Source organism: Melanostigma gelatinosum (genome assembly GCF_949748355.1).
Source record: "Melanostigma gelatinosum genome assembly, chromosome: 22".
Classification (NCBI taxonomy): domain Eukaryota; kingdom Metazoa; phylum Chordata; class Actinopteri; order Perciformes; family Zoarcidae; genus Melanostigma; species Melanostigma gelatinosum.
Genome location: NC_136655.1, coordinates 15,156,225 through 15,176,005, shown reverse-complemented (window position 1 = coordinate 15,176,005; position 19,781 = coordinate 15,156,225).

The following is a 19,781-nucleotide window of genomic DNA, read 5'->3' as shown; positions in this document are numbered from 1 at the left end:
TTCGCGCTGTCAGTCTTTTGGAAGACAACACAGGAGCACAATTGAGCGGAGCTGAATGGGTACAGTCGGGACACTTTTTATAAGCCGCAACAAATTAAGTATAATGAACAAAGGCTTTGCAGGGAGGGAACTGACTACAATTTGCAGCCTCAGTTTTCATGGAGTTCCAGATAATATAAAGTGATCCATCTCTGTAATCTGCATAATCCAAGATGTATAAAAAAAATCTGTTAAGAGCCGACTGCTCATTTGCAAAGGTTAATTATAGTTTCAGTTATTTTTACAATCCACGCCTCTAGTTGTTTTAACTCAGGGATGTTCATACTGTATATACAGCATATCAACCTGCAGTTTTTGTTAGCCTTGATAGTTTGCCCACTTGTAGTGTAGAAAGGTAATCAATGAAGAAGATCATAACTGACAGGATCTCCATCGATAATTTTCCAGAACATTTTCAGTGATGATCTAGCTCAGAGGTCCACAACCTTTTTTGCACCACGGACCGGTTTCATGTAAGACAATATTTTCACGGACCGGCATTCAAGGTGTGGTGGAAAAACACGACGAAATAAAATGATACGATCGGCATGAAAACAAATATAAAATGCATAAATAAATACAACTCACAATAACGCTGAATCAGTGGGAGCCCTGAGCTTGTTTCTCTGCAACGAGACGGTCCCATCTGGGGATAATGGGAGACAATGACACCCGAAGTCTGTTCCTAATGTCCAGTCTACTCCGTCATTTTGTTTTGATTGTTGTCACTGCAGAACATCCCGCTTCACAAAGAGGATGTGTGAAATGGAAGCAGGGTTTTCAGTGCTTTAGTAGCGATCTCAGGATATTCAGCCTTGATTTTAATCCAAACACCAGCAGAGTTGTTGTCTCAAACATACTTTTAAGGCCACCGTCATTTACAATCTCCAGCAGCTGATCTTCCTGTCGCCACATACTGCAGAGCGGGTTTGGGTCAGAATTACTCCTGATATTGTCTGTTAAATGAAGCTTTCATTTTCTTGGAAGTTGTAGGCTCTTCTTCTGTCTCCTTAGTGGGCCTGTCTCCCTTTGCAAAGAAGCTCTCCAAAAGTTATTTACTCATTTTCGCTAGCTTGCGGGCTTAACTTTTGAGGTAACCTATCACGTGACCAAGACAAGCGTCTTGATATGTCAAGAGGCACAGGCGGATGAAATTGCGAGAGAATCCGGTCATTTTTCAAAATAAAACTTCTTTCAGACTCTGATAATCAATAAAACGGAAATAATATAATATTTATTCTCTCTGTGCGGCCCGGTACCAAATGATCCACGGCCCGGGACCGGTCCGCGGCCCGGTGGTTGGGGACCACTAGCTGATATGAGAGCCAGAGATAGCACCATACACTAATACGTTCCTCTCTGTTGAAGTTTAGTTCACAAGATGTGCAGTCTAGCTATAACTTCTCAATGAAATCATCTACATGCTTAGAAATTATGACAAAATCATTCAGATTTAGAGCAGTTTGCTAGGATTATTAACTGCCATTGATTCTCAGTGTATCACTCCATACTGTGGCGAGCTGCATGGAAGGATTCCCTCAGTTTCTAAGCCTTTTAATGGACACTGAACAGCCCAATATACACATACTGCCCACAGCCTATCAGTCTCCACACAGGTCACGGTCATGATCACCTTGTTACTACAAGGAACTTTCATTTTGTGTTTATTTTGGCGCTTCTTGTGGATGAAAGTGGTAACGTTTCAGAGCACCAGACCTTTTTGACCCCAGTTTATCATTCTTTATAATCCAACTCTCTCAACAAAGCCCAACACACATTTGAGTTGAATCACAAGCCTTAAACCTTTGCAAGCAAAAATAAGCTAGCTAGCACGTGAACGTTCACGTCACTGAACCAAATGCTAACCAGTTTAACCTTCCTCCGTTTAAAATAAGTTGGGAAGAAAGTAACAGTGCAATGTCATCCAACCTAAATGTGCAATATCCATGCAGAAACATTAAAATGTAAGAACAATGGTTATGAGAGAAACAAACTAAATACAAATTTGCAACAAGCCAACTTCACTTCAAAATGTGCCATGATAAAATGGCAAAACGAATGAAATGATTTGGATTCAGTGGCGGCTGGCCAATAGAGGGCCATGGGTCGTGGCCCCACCTTGAGCCACAAAAAAATAATAATCATAATTTGTGTTTTTGAAATATGGAATGTACCCAGTAATATTTGTAAAATATGATATCTGGGCAAAATATGTGCTTTTCCTGCACGTCCTCTCCACCTGTCTGCATGTCACAGCTGTGCTGGGGCCATGGAGAGATGGCCCACAGGAGGCGGGTCTATGAATCAGTTTAGCCAATTGCTGATTAAAGATATAAATGAGTGACATACAATTTAGCCAATCAGCTCCCCCAAATAGATTCAGTTTGCGCATCCTCGTCAGGAGAAGTCTCTACAGGCGAGCATCAGCGCGAGCACTACTCCTCCAAGACCCGTTTGAGAGGAGAACTTTGGCGGAGATTCTGCAGCCAAAGAGCTGATATCAGATCAGCCTGACCTCACAATCAGACAGCAGACTAGCGTGAAAGGGAAGCAGTACATGCAAAGCTTCTCTAGCAGCTGTACACCAGGTTTGGCTAGCTGGATGCAGTCATGCTAATAACTTATTTAGCTTTTTAAAACAACGGGGACGGATCCAGCACGGACAGTTACGGGAGTGAGGGATGAGGAGGTAAGGAAACATGAGAACACCAGGGTAGGGAGTGAGGGATGAGGAGGTAAGGAAACATGAGAACACCAGGGTAGGGAGTGAGGGATGAGGAGGTAAGGAAACATGAGAACACCAGGGTAGGGAGTGAGGGATGAGGAGGTAAGGAAACATGAGAACACCAGGGTAGGGAGTGAGGGATGAGGAGGTAAGGAAACATGAGAACACCAGAGTAGGGAGTGAGGGATGAGGAGGTAAGGAAACATAAGAACACCAGGACACACATGGAGAACTCTGTCAAGCTACATATTAGACAAAGTGAACATCTTTTCTTCTACATAGTTGTCCTCAATCTCGTCTGCTGAACTTGGTCATGGAGGCATCAACATGTAATAGAGATGTTAAATTAACAGTGAAAACTCATCATAGCTTAATTTAACATCAGTATTCATAATTACACTTCATGTTTACTTCTCCTGATCTTTACCTCCGATAACAAGGTCCATAGGGGCATCTCAATAAATGAACATGTTCTATTATATTATTATTATATTTTACAGATATACTGTATATATATATATATATATATATATATATATATATATATTATACAGAATTCCCTGTGAGGGTGACAGAAATATGATGTCCTGATGTGTTTATCAAAGTGTTATTTACTGCTTTTTTCGTGTTGGAATAAATGTTCAATATTTAACTGCAAAGTAATGCGTGTTTGATACCTCAATTCTTTTGCATTAAATCATACTGGGATGTTTGCTGAAATTGATTGGATGGCCCTACCTAGAACATTCCCCACTAGCCGCCACTGTTTGGATTCATCCTCATGGTTTTTATAGAAAAAGAGGCTATCAAATGGCCAAACACAGCCAACAAACTGCCCTTCTTTGGTACATTTTTATTAATATCAATTTTTAGCATTCCGTATCCACTCTTCTTTCCAAATGCCAAATCCTCATTGGTTGTTAAACTGTGTCAAGTCAGCGGGGGCAGAGCAATCGAATAAATAATCCATAATGTATCAAAGATAATTATGAGTACAAATCTAAAGAATAAAAACACACACACATCTTATTCTCAGCCTGGAATTTAGGCAGGAAAGACAAAGGCGATGAGCAAGCTGTTGGTTCTCAAGTCAGCATTTGATTGATGCTCATATTTCTTTAATGATATCAAATTTATTCTCATTTTGGCAGAATGCCATGTCGCAGCAGTGTTAACAGCTCTACTAGCTCTAAATCAAATTTGGACTTGAAAGCAGGCTTGTGTTTGTGCCATGGAGTGGAAAAAAGGGGCCTTGATAATGCTACTGTATCATGGCTACCTCCAGGCTATTCTACAACAAAAGCGCATTGAGGGAGAGTGTTTCCAAAAGCGTTCATCCCAGGGGTCGCACAATCAGTGTGACGGCAAAGCTCACAGCTAGGGTGCAGTAGAGGAGGTGTAGGCAGAAACAGTAATGGACATTGCGGAGTCGCTGGAACACCCCTCGTGACTGTGTGACCTCTGTATGCTGGAGGGGGGAGCTGATGTATAGCCCATGTGACCTGATGAAGTGCTTTCCAGGCAAATTTTATACGTCCCTTTATCCGCAGAGTGCAGAGTGTTTCTCTAAAGCACAGAGATAATCTTACCGCTGTTCTGCAGAGTGAATATCCGCTCATTTGAACTTGTACGACAAAGAAGGAACTCTTCTGTATATAGATTGTGTTTTATGGATGTATGTTTGACTCTTCTTTACCTGATGAGCTGTGATACCCTCACGTCAAGCTGCCTACACAGGATTCTGGTATGGGACATTAGTCAACCGGTGTATCACACAACCGACAGGCTTTGACACTTATATCAATCATTTTTCCTGGGAAACAAAACAAAACGTTTCAATTTTAATGTAACTGATGTCCCCTCTAGGCTACTAAAGAAACATGGCGGCCAGCTCCGTAAGGTAACTAAAACAATGATTCTTGAAAGCTGAAAGAAAGCTTTTTTGTTCCTATAAATATTCATTGTCAACCCAACGCTCAATGAACACAGCAGCTGTGTGCACGGCTCAGGATTGCCTGTTCTGTTTCCTTTGCTTGTCATGCACAGATCTCTCATCTCTGAAGAAGATTACTCCAATGTTTACATCTGTGACTTCAAAATTGCATGCGCATGTCAAATATATTTACTGACAACATCCGACATCCGCTGGTGAAAGAGTTAATACTGAGAATACGGAGACATACATTGTGTTTGATGAGCTTGTATGAGCTCAGATGCCGTACAGACACAGACGGCCTCGTATCTCCAATCATCCATTAGTACTTTGAGTTTGCTTAATGCTTATGCTCAGGAGAATGTAACTGGAATGAGCCCTTGTCTGAATGTCTGTCCTACAATTCTTTCGATAAGTAGTGCGTTCTCTACACACTGCAGGGTATTGATCATGGACCCCTATTAACTGTTACACCTGATACACGCTGGGTACAGCTTGCTCTCTGTCGCTCGCTACTGTACATTCAAGAACAGATAAAGAAGGCAGGACTGGAGAGCTACAGGACGTATTGATTTTAGTTATTTTCTCAATAACCGGTCATCCGATCGACTTCACACTTGGCAGGTGTATAGCTCAGGACCAAATGCAGCGCAGTGTTGAGTGTGAAGTTTGGATGAGCAGTTCTTGAACCTCTCTCTCTGCAAGCAGCAACACTAAGCCGAGCCAAGCAATCGGCCCGTTCCAGACAGGTACGTTTTGAACGGGCACTTAATAATTAATTACATGAACTATTAAGCACCAATTACTGTTTTTGGAGCTAATGATGAAATTGAGGGTTTCACTCAGTTTTTTACTGCTCCCAGCAATGATGTCCAACGGTTTGTTTTGTTGCATCTGTGCAGCAAACGAAGGAGAATAACTTTCTATCAAATTAATTGGCGGTAGTCACGAGACAGTACATATTGGGCTCGGGCTGCATTTTTATCATGCATTCTGTGATATAAATCCGTGTCCAAGTCTAATTTTTTTCGATGGATGGTCTTCAGAAATCCCTGGACATGGTAAAACTTTTTCACACTGTTAATTCCATGTCCAGAGCACGGTGTACAATGGAGACCAGCATGTGGAAGAAAATAGATAACTTTCTACCACTAGAGGTGCTATTAAGTGCTTCAGTATTGAGTCCTAAAACCCAGGAAATGAGTTGTGAAGCTTTTAACTGGACCTCAAACAAACACAATATGTGTTACGGTGAGACTGACTGTAAGACTTCACAGGGGACCTTTACACTTTTAAAATCAAACTGTATTTTTGAATATGTACACTTACTGTTAATGCAGGAAAAAATAAAGCATAATTAAAATGTTAGCAGAATGTTAGCAGAAGCTACAGTACAGAAGTTTTAACATTATTGTCCCAAAACCCAGTGCACAAAGAAACTGGAGGAGTAACCCAGAGCTGAAAAATGGCATATAGGACCCAAGGTGAAACAATTAACCTACTACTACGCGCTATTTGTAAAGTCTTTAAATTAAAATGAGTCTAATTCGTTATGTTTGCTGTTGAATGCATAGACTGTATATAAGAGGAGGAGGTAGTCGTGGTGACGTCCCCCATTGGTTTGTGGTCATTTTGAGGCCTTGAGTTCAGCGTTTTGGCAGTCACCATCTTAGCTTTTTACAACCAGTGAATGGAAGTGACCATATTTGGATGGTGGAGGAGTGAGGTAGAGACACCGTATATGGCTCTGGTAGAGACCTGTCAATCACAAGGGGGCCAACGCCTTAAAGCATACCCTGCTTTATGGTCTATTTAACCCTAAATAGTCTATAATTTACTAAATAACATCATGCTGTATTGAAGAAGACTTGGAACTAATGATTGACACTATAAACTCAATAAATCAAGTGAGATGTAGAGTCATTTTCTGATAGACTTCCATACAACCGGACTTCGTTTTGCACCCTGCTTTTAACTGGACATTAGAAAGAATGCAAGTCTAAGACAGTTCTGCATTAGCTTCACTCTTAAGAACCGGACGTTGTCGCCTGGTTGGATGCAGGTAAATAGTCCATGTGTAGATCAAAAGGCGCAGAGCATTGGCCAAAATGCAATCTGGAAACCCACCAGCTATACTCTGACGATGATTCAGCTTTTTATTGGTTTAGAATTAGCTTGGAAACTGGTTACTTGTGAAACAATCCAGTCGGTCTTGTGTCTCAAGTTGCTAATCGTACTGTAAAAAAGAAAAGAAAGTCTATCCGGAAAGATATCCGGATATCCACTGGCTACACCGGAAACCCAGAAATGTTGGCTGTTGCCCCTAAAGGCTAAATCATCGTCAGACCGACAGTTAATGGGTTCTGAGATTGGCATGAGTGCTATATGGTTCATAGCTTCCTTCTTAATGGCTCCAACCACTGAGATTTTACTAAACAGAGATTTCCTACCCGTCCAAAAATGATTTAGTCACAAAAACTCACCCTGCCAAGCATGATAAAAGCATTGTACCTAACAAAAGAGTAAATAAGAGCCACTTGCTGAGAGGTTGTCTCCAAGTTTACTGACATCAGAGACAAATGGGACACACACAACTGTGGGGAGCACTCTGCAGTGATCACCCTCGTCTTGCTCGACTTAAAAATAAATTTCACTCTTGGAGTCATTTGTAGAGAATGTAAAATAAGGCAGCTGAGGTGAATGCTGGGTCAGAACACATACACACACAAATATAAATTAGCAGAGGCGATTGGAGGTTAAAATAAACAAACTGATTGGTAAACAACCTCAATTATTTATCTGTACAATGCAGCAAAACTCAATCTCGTGAGGTGTCTGCACTGGCGAAACCCATGTGGCATACATTAAAATCTTTTCAGACCATGGACGGTAATTTGTTTGCCACGAACAGGCTAAGCTGACTAATTGGGGGCTCAACGCAAAATGGTTTTGTCATAAACAGCAGATTGGATTAGGCCCGGGTGTGGAGTAGAGAATTCGAAGATACTGTTCAGGGGATTACTCTTAGCAGATGTGAATACCACATCAGGAAGGGATTACAGGGTGTCAGCCGGTAGTGGATTTATGCGCTGTGGGAGTAGGGGGGGGGGGGAGGGGGGATCTGGATCTTTTTGTGTTTTGTAAGAAAAGGAGCAGTGGAGCTTTAACATCTGAGATCACAGTGTCACTGTGAAACATGAGCAAGAATGAAGAGAGGACTGTAATTGACTAAAACACAACACTCTTTAAAACATACATTTCAATAATGTAACTCTTGTTTATTTAGCTGTGGTGAAGATATAATCAATATCAAATTGGCATGGGGTACAATTAGCAGAGTTTTGCAGGCAGTCACACTTTGCAGTATTCAAGATAGCATGCTTTTCTAGCTATTCTAACCCACAATCCTTTGCTCGGCGGATATTCAGTATGAGCAAGAGGGTCAAAGTTCAAGGTGCAATGTTATGAGGAAGTAGTTAGTCCCAATTGAGTGCATACTGCATGCAACAGTATGTACTTTGTCACGGCATCTACAGTATGTACTAATAAGTAGGTACTACTAACTAAGTAAAAAGAAAAAGTATGCGATTTGGAACGCAGCCGTGATTTCTCCATCGCTTTAGAAGTGAAGCGCTTTTGCTGCCGCCATTGTTTGTGCTTCTGTTAAGTCACTTGGCTGAAGCAGCGGCAGACGACGCTCATAGCCGGGACAAAATGTGTTAACACACAACAGTATCCTGGTTTCTTTCGGAAATACAACGGCTAGCATATTCGTGTTCCTCATAAACGGGCTAAGGGCCTATCCAGGTTTCTGAAGTCTGGATGTGGTGTTAATACGCTGAAACACATAAACGGGATACTTCAAAAACACGATCATGAACGGGATACACTCACTGTGGCTCTTTTCTCTTTTGCTGCTCTGCAGGAGCTTTGACAAACTCTTCTGGTGTGATCAGACAGAATGCAAAATTGACTTCAGACTGAAAAAGAAGTGAGGGACAAATAGGCGTGAACTTCTGTAAGGTGAATGTGTGTCACAGCGGGCTGAAAATGGGAGATTGAGAAGAAAAAGATGAGAGTAATAAATAAATAATAAAGGGAGCTGAAATTCCTGGTCTATTCTAAGTTCACACACATAAATGTAGGATCTTATATTTGGGACCAAATGTTATGACGGGGTTTTTTTTTGTTCATCTATCATTTGTGAGTCTCCAAATGTCTGCAGTGCTGCCCCTTTAACTAACTTACTTTGCAATTTAAAAAAGTGACGTCCCAGTTCATCTTTTGAAATGGAAAGTATATGGTGGCATCAAGAGCAAGCTGATGCCCACCTTTCATTTATTTTCAACCATACTTCCGTCCTTAATTAGCCAGCCCCGAACATAATTAAAGACCTGCTTCCAAGTCTAATGAGTGAGTCAGAGGAATTAAATAAGAAGCTGTTGGCCACACACATTCCAACATCAATCCAATTATCCCAGTGCCCTTGTCAGTTTTGTCCCTGTGCGAATGGACAAAACAATTTGAGTCCACGTCCTGTGAAACACATCAAAGTGTGGAAACTGGTGCTTCCCAGGATTACCTGCCAAAGTCCGCCGGTCCCCTCGGATCAGGGCGGGCTTCGATCGCAGTGGGAGGGGGATCGTTCGATTTTATCGGTATGCCTGGCATGTCGGAGGGATTTTCCATCCTGAGCGCATAGCGTTGCAGAGAGACAAAACCTGAATCTTCAAGTTGCACAATGACCTGCATTTACATTCAGTGCTAACTCTCCTGTCAGTCCTCAGAGACACACACTCTTCAAACTCTCACACACACACACGGAATCCATATGAATAGATGTCACGGATATACACAGACCCTTAACATCTCCTTATGGCAAAACATATGCATGCATATGCATGCATACGCCAACACACATACACACGCAATGTAAAAACCTGCAGATATCACACGTGTGTGTAGATAATTCACTCAGGGAACAACCATAATAAGTGTGTAACCAATATTAATATTTAACCATTCAAATTACTGACATTGTCATATGGAACATAAGAATTGTATGGGGGAACTATCGTGGCAAAAATATATTTTCCCTTTTTACCAAATAAGCACACAAGTCAAAACAAACAATGCTATAAATACTAATTTCCTAGCAAAAAGTCATTTGATTTTAGTTGGGCTTCGAAAAATGATTCCAGTACTAATACCAGTATCCTAAATTTGATACCGATACCAACAGAGTCTTTCATTCGATACCATAATATGTATGAAAGCTGTGTGTCTCACTGGCTAGCTAATCACCGCCACACTGCACAGCGCTCATACATTGGCTACCACGGTGGCAGTCGCTGAAGCATAAGACCTACCCTCCTTTTTAAGTCAACATTTTATCATTTCTGAAAATCACGACAAGTTTTTATCGAACTAAATATTCTGCTTCAATTCATATTAGTTGCCATTTATTTTCACTGTGGTCAAAAAAGTCTTCACTCTCCCACTTGCTGCTCACAAAGAGAAACTCGCCACTGTATTAACAGACATTCAAAGTTTCATTCGAAAGGCTCAATCGAAGCTTTGAATAAAACAATGTATATATATTGTAAAAAAATTAAAAGTCATTCGTTATAGCCTTTTCCCATTTACAGAGCCATCGCTGACTTTTTCCAGCGCACACATGAGGATATATTTGCTGATTTTAACAAAAAGTGTTCATCCTCCAGGGTTAGCTTTGTCGGAACTGTTGTCGTTGTTTGCGCCGTTGGCAGCCTTAGCTGCTAGCCGCCGGCTCAGACATCTCCATGTTCAGAGCCGGATGTATTGCCTGCATTAACTACATGTAGTGCCCACTACATGTAAGAAGTGACTTTTTGTAAATTCATCTGGACGGACTGCCCTGTTCAGTAGGTGTTTTAGAAGATCACTATATTGAAAACAATGTACAAAAAAAGACCAAAAACTAATAAATAAAGTAACAAAGACAGGGACCTGTGGCTCTCTAAAGCGTGAGCCTGCTGCACACGTGTCCTCCACTGAGTGCAGTCCGAGACACACACAGTCACCATGAATGGTCACATTTCGAATACAAACTGTCATTTCAAAACGCACACACAAAGACGATTGGCAAAGATGATTGATCAGGATCAGTCTGGGGCCACTTAGTTCCTCTTGGTGTGTTCTTCTTTTGTTGATATTTCATAATCAAAAGAGTAATCTAAGAGTAATCTTAGGGTTAAGCAATCTAAAGTTCTTCTTTTGTGGTGTGCTACAGGTTGCATCAGGCACCTGAGGAACATTGTAACCTTTTAACCTATGAATTGTATGAACCATATGAACTATCATCGACCTCATATTTTTCGAATTGCTTGATAGGTCACTTATTGCTTGGGATAGGGCTCCTACCTCATAAATGTATCAGTCAAGGCAACCCTGCCTAAAGAGTACATCTATTTGGAAGTTTACTCTGTTATATATGCTTGGCAACAAAGCTCATAATCGGTTGTTACTGTGATATCATGTTTTCATTGTGTTGAAGCTAACCATGAGCAAGAGTGTCATAAGTCCAGAGTTAAATTAACCACTAAATTCAGTCTTAAAAGAGAAGGTCAACTAAAGGCCATAATCAGGCCACGTAGCCTGTCCGGGCTGGGTGTAGTGCTCCGAGCTGTCTCGCAAGATCGACACGTGAAGCCTACACTTCCTCCGGGGCATGGTCAGGCTGATATAAACTCAGAGGCGTGTGGGCCAGGATCTTTTTAATGTAACAAAATGTGCTGCGGCTCAGAAAAGGTTGAAAAACACTGGACTAGATCATTATTATTGGAACTTAATAAACTGTTGTATTTTAAAGAGCAGCTGTCTGTGATTACTTTGTGCATGTATTGTGATTATAGCTGGATATGTGGTCTGTTGCTCGAACTTAAACCTTCATTTTCACTCTGAATGTGTAATAGTACTTTGACTATTGACATTGTGAGTGAACACTAATTATGAGACTTAGCTTATCTTTTGGTTATTGGTCCCTGTTCGCAGGGTGGTGCACCGTTATTATTAATAATCGTTAATAATCTTACTGACATTAATAATTCTATTGATGTCAATAATTTAGTTTTCTTATATGCTGATAACTCAAACATCCTCCTTTCGTTCCCAACACCATACTACTTGGTACTGGATTATTTCTGTCAATACCCATCTTTTGGGCTCACACACATTTGGGCTCACACACAAACCATAGCTCAGTGTTCAGTGTCACTTATCCTGATGCAAGACTCTCTCTCAGCTCCTACTGAGGACTTGAAGTGCTATGTGTGTGTCTGTGTGTGTGTGCGTGTGTCTCTGAGGGATTGCACTGATCGTAAACAACAACAGCAATGACACAAATAGGTGCTCCCCCAACGGTGTCATCCCTGCGCCCAGTCGATGATGCACGATAACGCAGCAGCAAGGCCCCCGGAGGAGACGGATAGATTCTGGAGTCGCTGTCAAACACACCGCCACCAGAGCACCGTGCTGTTTTGCATCTCCAGATGAGGCGGTGTTGCAGTTAATTAAAAAGCCCAGTGTGTAGGCAGGGCAGGCTGTACGTTGGAGTGATTGAGTATGGTGGATATCCAGCTCACACAGGTTTTTGAGCGATTGTGAATTCTCAGCAATCATTTATATGTGCAACTTTGTTCGTTGTATTTCTTTTGTACTTTTACTGATGCACTCTGCTTTGAAGGATAAGGCAGCAGTGAACATGTTTTCCCAAAGGAAAGTTGAATTGCCCATCTGAGCCAGTAATAAATAACTCCCCTTGCTTTGTGCTTCTCCCTCAGACCAGTCGGTGCATGTTTGTGTGCTGGAATACAGCAGGTGTATGCAGAATCACAGTGTCCCCTGGATGCATCTTTCTGTTCAAATCTATTCTCGATTATATTTTATTATCCATTATAGATTCAGTTGCTGGTGTACTGTGTGACCTGATTAGTGTCATTTAGAAATGGGGCAAACACGGTGGTAAGATGCTAAAATTGCACTGGTACGATTTGATCACTCATCCTCAGATGGTGACTGCTTGGCAACCACCTGGGACCCTGCCTACTCTCGGGGGTCTCCATGCACCATGGGTATTTTTTTCCTCTGTTCCCTATTTTGTCGACTGCTTGGTTCACTGCATTCATGTGTGAGTGGGAGGGAGATGGTGGGTGGGTGGAAGTGTTGATTCAGATGTATCTTAATTCATTGTGGCCCCAAGACAATCAAACTGCACAATCAGAAATCACTGTTACTGCTTAATACAACAAATACTACACATTAGAAACAGAGACCATAAAATGACTGTATGATTCTGCAACATATCCTCATACAATGGTTTGTAGAATATCTTATGAACGGCTTTCTCTAATGTTTTTGCGACAAGCTACTTGGTTAAGATTAGGAAAAGATTGTGGTCTTGTCAGGATCCCTGTCTGACGCGTTGTGTGTTAACCTGTTTCCCCGATCTTCTCTCCTCATATGTTCTGTCATTCCCCTGTTGTTGTGTGCCATGTGCTCTGTGTTATTCCTCTGCTTCCAGACACCTCCCATGGCCACACCTCTGTTTGGTGCACAGCTGCGGACACTCCAGCTGAGTACCTCCTGCAGGCTGACACACCAGATCTTGATCCCACTAATCATCCCCCTGGTCCTGCAGTCCTGGGTTGTCAGTCCGTACCACCTTCTTCAACCCTGTGCCTACCTTCCGGTGTCGGTCCACGGGAAACCACACCGTCGATCCTGCCTTCTGTCCAGTGTAAATAAAGTCTGTTCTTTACCTGAATCCTGTATTGTGGTCTTGCTATTGGGTCCTGTCCTGAACTCCCTTGACAGGTTTGGGTTAAAATAACTATCGAAGTGGCATTATTTAAGGAACAAATAAGTCTGACAAAGTGGGTGAGAACATATTATTTGTACCCATATTAGCATTGGCTTTCTTTGTTACTTACAATACCCACCATGTGTTCCAGAGTCTAAAGGAGGCACGCAACCATTTCCTGTATTTATACACTGGATGACGTCAGCAGTGATGTCATGGGGTCAGACCAAGTATGGAGAGGGGAGTAGATTATGTATGTGGTTAGTTGTGATCTGTTATGCATTGTTGAGAGTGTATAGCAAATTGTGAACTATCGAAAAGTGTTTGCTACCTAAAGGTGTGCAGTAAACTATAGCGTGTGCTAACTATTTGAGGATGTAATTGGTGTCACCTGCACTCATATGAGCTAGATCCTGCTGATGGAAGGCTCTGCTCCATAGAAGCGGATTACTTTGACTGTTAGGAGGAAGGGATACCGGCATGTAGTTGTGCACGTGTTGCGTTAATCTCAGTTACTTAGTTGAATTTCATTCAGTTAACTGTTTTGTTTATACCTTTGGTTACATGTGTAGCAGGGCTACTTTTGTAAATCAAACACCTTTTGTTATCTGAACAAAGTATCTCGTGTCTGCCTCCTACCACTTTCCAAGCCACAAAGTCAACGTTCACTTTTGGTTTTTAAATAGAAGTCATGCGACACTAACGGCGGCCACTGCTCGGGCGCAGAACACTCACGAGATGTTGTAAATTGTTTGATTGCATGTGTACTTTTATTGTGACGAGCATGAAACAGGAAGTGCTTTTACTTTGAGCGAGAAGTAGCATGGTACGTGTCTTATTGATGTCAACAATGATGATAAGAAAAAACCTATGTCGGGTGCATATAGGTCTATATGTCGCTCTGTTTACTGTAACAGTTGTTATACTGCAGTTTCAGACAGTAAACGTGTTCCGTTCAAAACCAGACGTGTCTTGGTCGTCATTAGAAGCTCTACTTCACAACACCATACACAATGTTATAGTGGTTCGTTACAACTACAGAAGAAGTTTTGTCTCAAAATAACTATATACCATTGGCCAAGTGAGTTAGTGTCTGTTTACAGAGTCATAAGAAATCATGCATTACCTTTTAGAAGGAGTGGATGTTTACCGGTAAACTTGGCTCCGTTAACTTTAACAAAATGCTAACTGTTTTCCTGCGACAGTCGGAAACAGTTGAAGACTTTATATGCCTCGTCTGTCACAGCTCTGCCCCTTCTCTCCTGTCACTATTTAGACCGCAGTCAGACACACACACACTCTCTGCCAGATCACTGCCATGTCAACCCGCCCGTTTGGCTCATCCTGTTCCCGGTTTCCCAGTCTGCCTGCCCTACGTCGTCCTGCCGGATTTCCCCCTCGTCTCTAGTCTCATCCTTGGATTCCCTGCTGTGTTCCTGTAAGATTCCTGTCGTGTTCTTGACTCATTAAAGCCCGTTTTGCACTGCATCTGGTGATGTCTGCATTTGAGTCCTCCACCACACCCCGTCAGAATGTAAATTAACTTATCAAATAGACTTTGCACAATTCACTCAGTTCTTCTGTTAATTGTTTCCCAGCGCAGTGGACGTACAGACCCGGTGTTTCGGGATGACAGTAACATTACGCATCTTACTTTAGTTTATTGAACTTAGTTTTGCAGAGGAGCTATTTAAGTTAAACATCTTTAGGAGTCACATGATTGAGGAGAATCATCTGTGTAACCCAGATCGGTTAAATTGAGCAACATGTTAACAGAGTCTGGCAACAACTCCAGTGTGTCGTCTTGGAGCAACGGGCCTTCGGAACAATGGCCTTTTGTTTTAGCGATGACAGGCTGTTGGGCAAAGGACATTTTTTGTATTATTGGGGTTTTGGAATAAAGGGCTGTTGGACCAATGGGCAGATGTGATCTGTGCCTTTGATCATGGCTGCAGTCATCAATCACTGAGCAATGCAAACTGGCCCCATCAGTAAACAGACAACCCTGTTGCGCTTTATTTTGACATGAGTAAAAAAGCTGAGATTTCCCAATCAAACACCTTGAAATTTTCTTTCAACGGGAAAAATGTACAAAAGCTGCACTGGAAGAAAAAATTGCTAAATCTCTTTCGCTGCCAGGCTGGAGACTGAAAAACGATCCCCTCTGTTGACAGCGCTGACGAGGGCAGAAACTGAGGTGAGGTCACCTTCAGATAGACTAAGCCCCGCGGAATCATTCATCACAGAATATGGTGGATGGGAAAGTGAGACCTCACCATCAGGAATCATGGGACGCGAACGGGAAAATAGATGAGGGTCCTATAGCGCCACTGGAGCTATCGGTCAGAAACAAACAAACAGCTTCAGTCTGATATGTCAGATGAAACTGGGGTGAGAGGACTTGGACTTTCAATTTTTTCCCTGCAGCAATTATTTGTTGTTCAGTATTTATCAAACTAAAGGGACAATAAATAAGAGAAAGAAATTACAATAAGCTGATTCTGCTTGATACCCAGGCTGCAACGGAATAAAATGTGTATTTAAAAAACCTGGATTTCTGACAACAGGGAACATTTCCTTTGCATCCGTGGCGACCTCGCCCAAACACTCCCTCACTAACAAAGTGAGAGGGAACAAGATTGTCACAAGGTGTTATTTTGTTTGATTTGAAGGCACAGGGAGATATGGCTCCTTTGTTCCCCCACTTTCAGCACTCTGTACTTATATAAACTTTAATAAATGTCAAGTCATAATTTATTTCATTGATTTAGTTCAGAGGTTTTCAAACTGAGGGGCAGGAGAGTTGATGGGGAGGCGTGGAGTGAGAGACATGAGGCAATCAAGAAACTTTAGACCCCGACTGCTGCAATAAGCGTCCAGAATCACACTTTGAGTCATAATTCTCAATCTGAACACCCAACATGACAGATATTGTTTGATTTAGTGTGACTTCCTGTGGACATTATCTCTATTTTCCCAGGGTAACATTTCAGCAGGGAACCTTTCCGATGAGCTTTAAGCTAACACTGGATGATTTTCAGTCCAGTCGGTCCTCTAAGTTTCATCTGGTTCTTCTCTATTCTTTGTCAGTGAGGAAGTGTTTGGGCTTGGGCGAAGGTCTCAATGGATCATTTTTAGCCCTGAGCGCTAGCCGCTGATGCAAAGAAAATGTTAATTACCTTGCCAGCCACATTCAAAATGCAGGCACTCCTCTCTCTCACAGACTTGCAGGGCTGGTGCATCTGTGCTTCCTCCTTCAACTTTGGAGGGAATGGATATACCAGCCAGAGACATGGCTCATCGCACGGCACAAACTGTTCTAGAAACGTCTCGTCTCTCATGCCTTCTGAGGAACGTTCAATTGTAAAACAGAAGCTAGACAAATTGTATCATTTGTGGGTTTTTTGCCAATGATCTAAAAAGCTGCCAAATTGGAGTTAGAACAAAAACGGCCGTGGCAAATATTAGCATTAAGAGCGTATTAGCATTTTCTGGAAAAAAAGCAGACAGTTTTCAACAATGCTTCAATTTATGTGTAAGTGTAAGATTTTTCTTTGCTAGGCGCAATATATTTTGAAAATTTGTTCAGGCTTGAATCCTACAAATTATCATTTGGTCACATGACGTTGACATGGGTTACCCATCTCCAACTGGCAAGGAGGCTATCGGGAAATGATACCACGTAGTAATTGCAGTTCAGTCGGTTGAAAAGATACAGACTACTGTTCATTCACTCAAGTATTTTGAACTAAAGTACATATATTAGGTATGTAGTGAATAGTATGCTATTTCAGACGCAGTCCATGTTACTCATGAATCTGAAAGTGGCCCAACTCAAACCTGAGTCCTCATATTGTCACATGGGTGTGGTGGAGGACTCAAATGCAGGCCAGACAGAGTAGCATGAAGCAGGTATTTAATGAAATTAAATCAACACACGAAACTTACAGGACACAACGGGGGATCCACGGACAAGACAAGAGACGAGGGGGAAAGTCCAGCAGAATGAGGCAGGGCGGGCAGACAGGAAACCCGCAACAAGAGGAGCCAAACGGGCGGGTAGACATGAAAATGATCTGGCAGTGAGTGTGTGTGTGTGTGACTGGGGTTTAAATAGTGGCTGCAGTGGAGTGAGCAGGTGAGAGAAATTAACTGACGAGGTGGGAGTGACTGGCAGGTGCGCTGAATAAACTGATTAGGTGAGAGATGGAAAAAACAGGATAATGGTGGCAGAGCTGTGACACACCTAACTCTAAGCCTAGTGACCAGCCTGGGAAACTGGTCTTAAAGAAGAGACAGACTTTTAGAGTCAAAACAGAGAGCGATAGCTGTTGCACTGAACTCCTGCGTCTGTGGATCAAAGTCGTGCTGCACCGCGGATGATGATGGCTCTTGCCTCTCTTCTTCAAAATTGAAGGCTGGCAGAGATAGAGAGAGAACACATGGAGTAGATGGACTTTAAAGGCAGACGTTGATGGGATGCTAGTCAACCAAAAGTCCATTTAATTTCTATGACAACATCCATGATCTTCGATGTGTTTGACAAACTCTTCCTTTTCCTTTTATTTGCCTCGAGTACGTTGACTTTTTTGGGACAGATCGTATGCACTGTGAATTAATAACTGATTGATCAACGTATACAGCTCCATTTATACTGAAAGGTTTTACGGCATATTTAGCTAACATGCTAGCTAACTCTGTAACAGAGTGCATGCACAGTGGTTCATAGGTCTTTTAATAATTAACTTCTCTCTTTTTTCTTCTTTCTATCCATGCGTAAAGAGTTCCCTAGCGTTGGACACTAGGCGATGTATTCCACAAACTATATGGAATAACTGCCACAAAACAGAACTGTGTGGAAACGGGGCGTCACACGAGGACAGCGGACATGCTTCTATATACACACACACACTACAATCTCTCGACATATGCACACTTGCCAATAAGTTTGTGACTTCATGGCAACAAAAAAAAGCTCCTTTGTTTGTTGTATTTGGCTGAACCACAAGAATAAGTCACTTGAAAATGGTGTGTGACAGCTTTTACAAAAACAATGCAGAGGATGGAGAATACACTACATTGGTGCTAGAGATGAAAAGCATGTCATGAACTGATGTCTGCACCTCGCAAACCTTTGTGACCAGATGACAAGATTTACGTCCCTCGGCCATGGACCCTCGTGGCCATGCCGATGCGGCAAGACTAAACTTGGCTTGAGAGGACAAAGACAGCATGAGAGGCAGGTGGAGCAACAGGATCTCAGGTCTAATCTGAAGGTTATAGCAAAGAAATTACATTTTCCTGTATGAGAAATAATCGCCTTTCCCAGTGTTGGCACCACAGGAACAAAGCTTTAGTGTGTAAGTGCAGCTGGTGTGTGTTTTGGCCTGTGTGTCTATTCGGCACATCACATCGAATACAATGTGACCCTCCGTCCTCGTCACCTCCTCACTCTCTCAAGTTGCCCTTTTGACCCCGAGCAGGAAAATTGGCTTCCCCAGGTCCTCACTCTTCACTGAGGCCAAACTGTCCACTGCAGTCCATCAGAAAACCGTCTCTCACTTGGGTGGAAGTACGCCACATGAAGTACAGCAGTCACCACATCTTCGTAAGTCATCGCCTTCCTTGTAATTCTGTTGCGGGGACAAATGGCAGATTTATAGCTGTTGCGTGTCCGATAAGAAAATGAATGAGGGTGATAAAGTAACTGTAGGCCTCCATACTTCCTGAGTGATCAAACGAGCTTCGCATGACTGCTCGGGCGAGTCAGAGGGAACTTTCGTCCTCACCGTGCAGCACACTCAGCGTTTCCACGTATCTGTCAGCCGGTCGGTTCCATTTTGGGGAAAATTGTCTCATTAAAAAACAGTGATGTGGAGCACTAATAACAAAAGACTCACGCTCACATCCTCTTGAAATACCTACATTCTTCTAATTGATACTATTAAAACGTTCGGTCATGGTTGACCTTTTTAAGTGGTTCAGTTTACACTATACTTACATATTTGACACCGTATGAGCACTGATGAGGTTAAGCTCCACACTCACATACAGCATACACGTGTGGACAGTGTGGCACCCGAGTGACCTGTGATGTGTGGTGCAGTGTTGGCGGTGGGTGGGGCCGCCTGCCGTCCACATATTTTATGACAGTAACTGTGCATGCTACTGCTATTTTTATGGAGTCTGAGACAGCCGGAGAAGAAATGAGACCCACATTTTATTTCAATACATGGAGTTGTAGT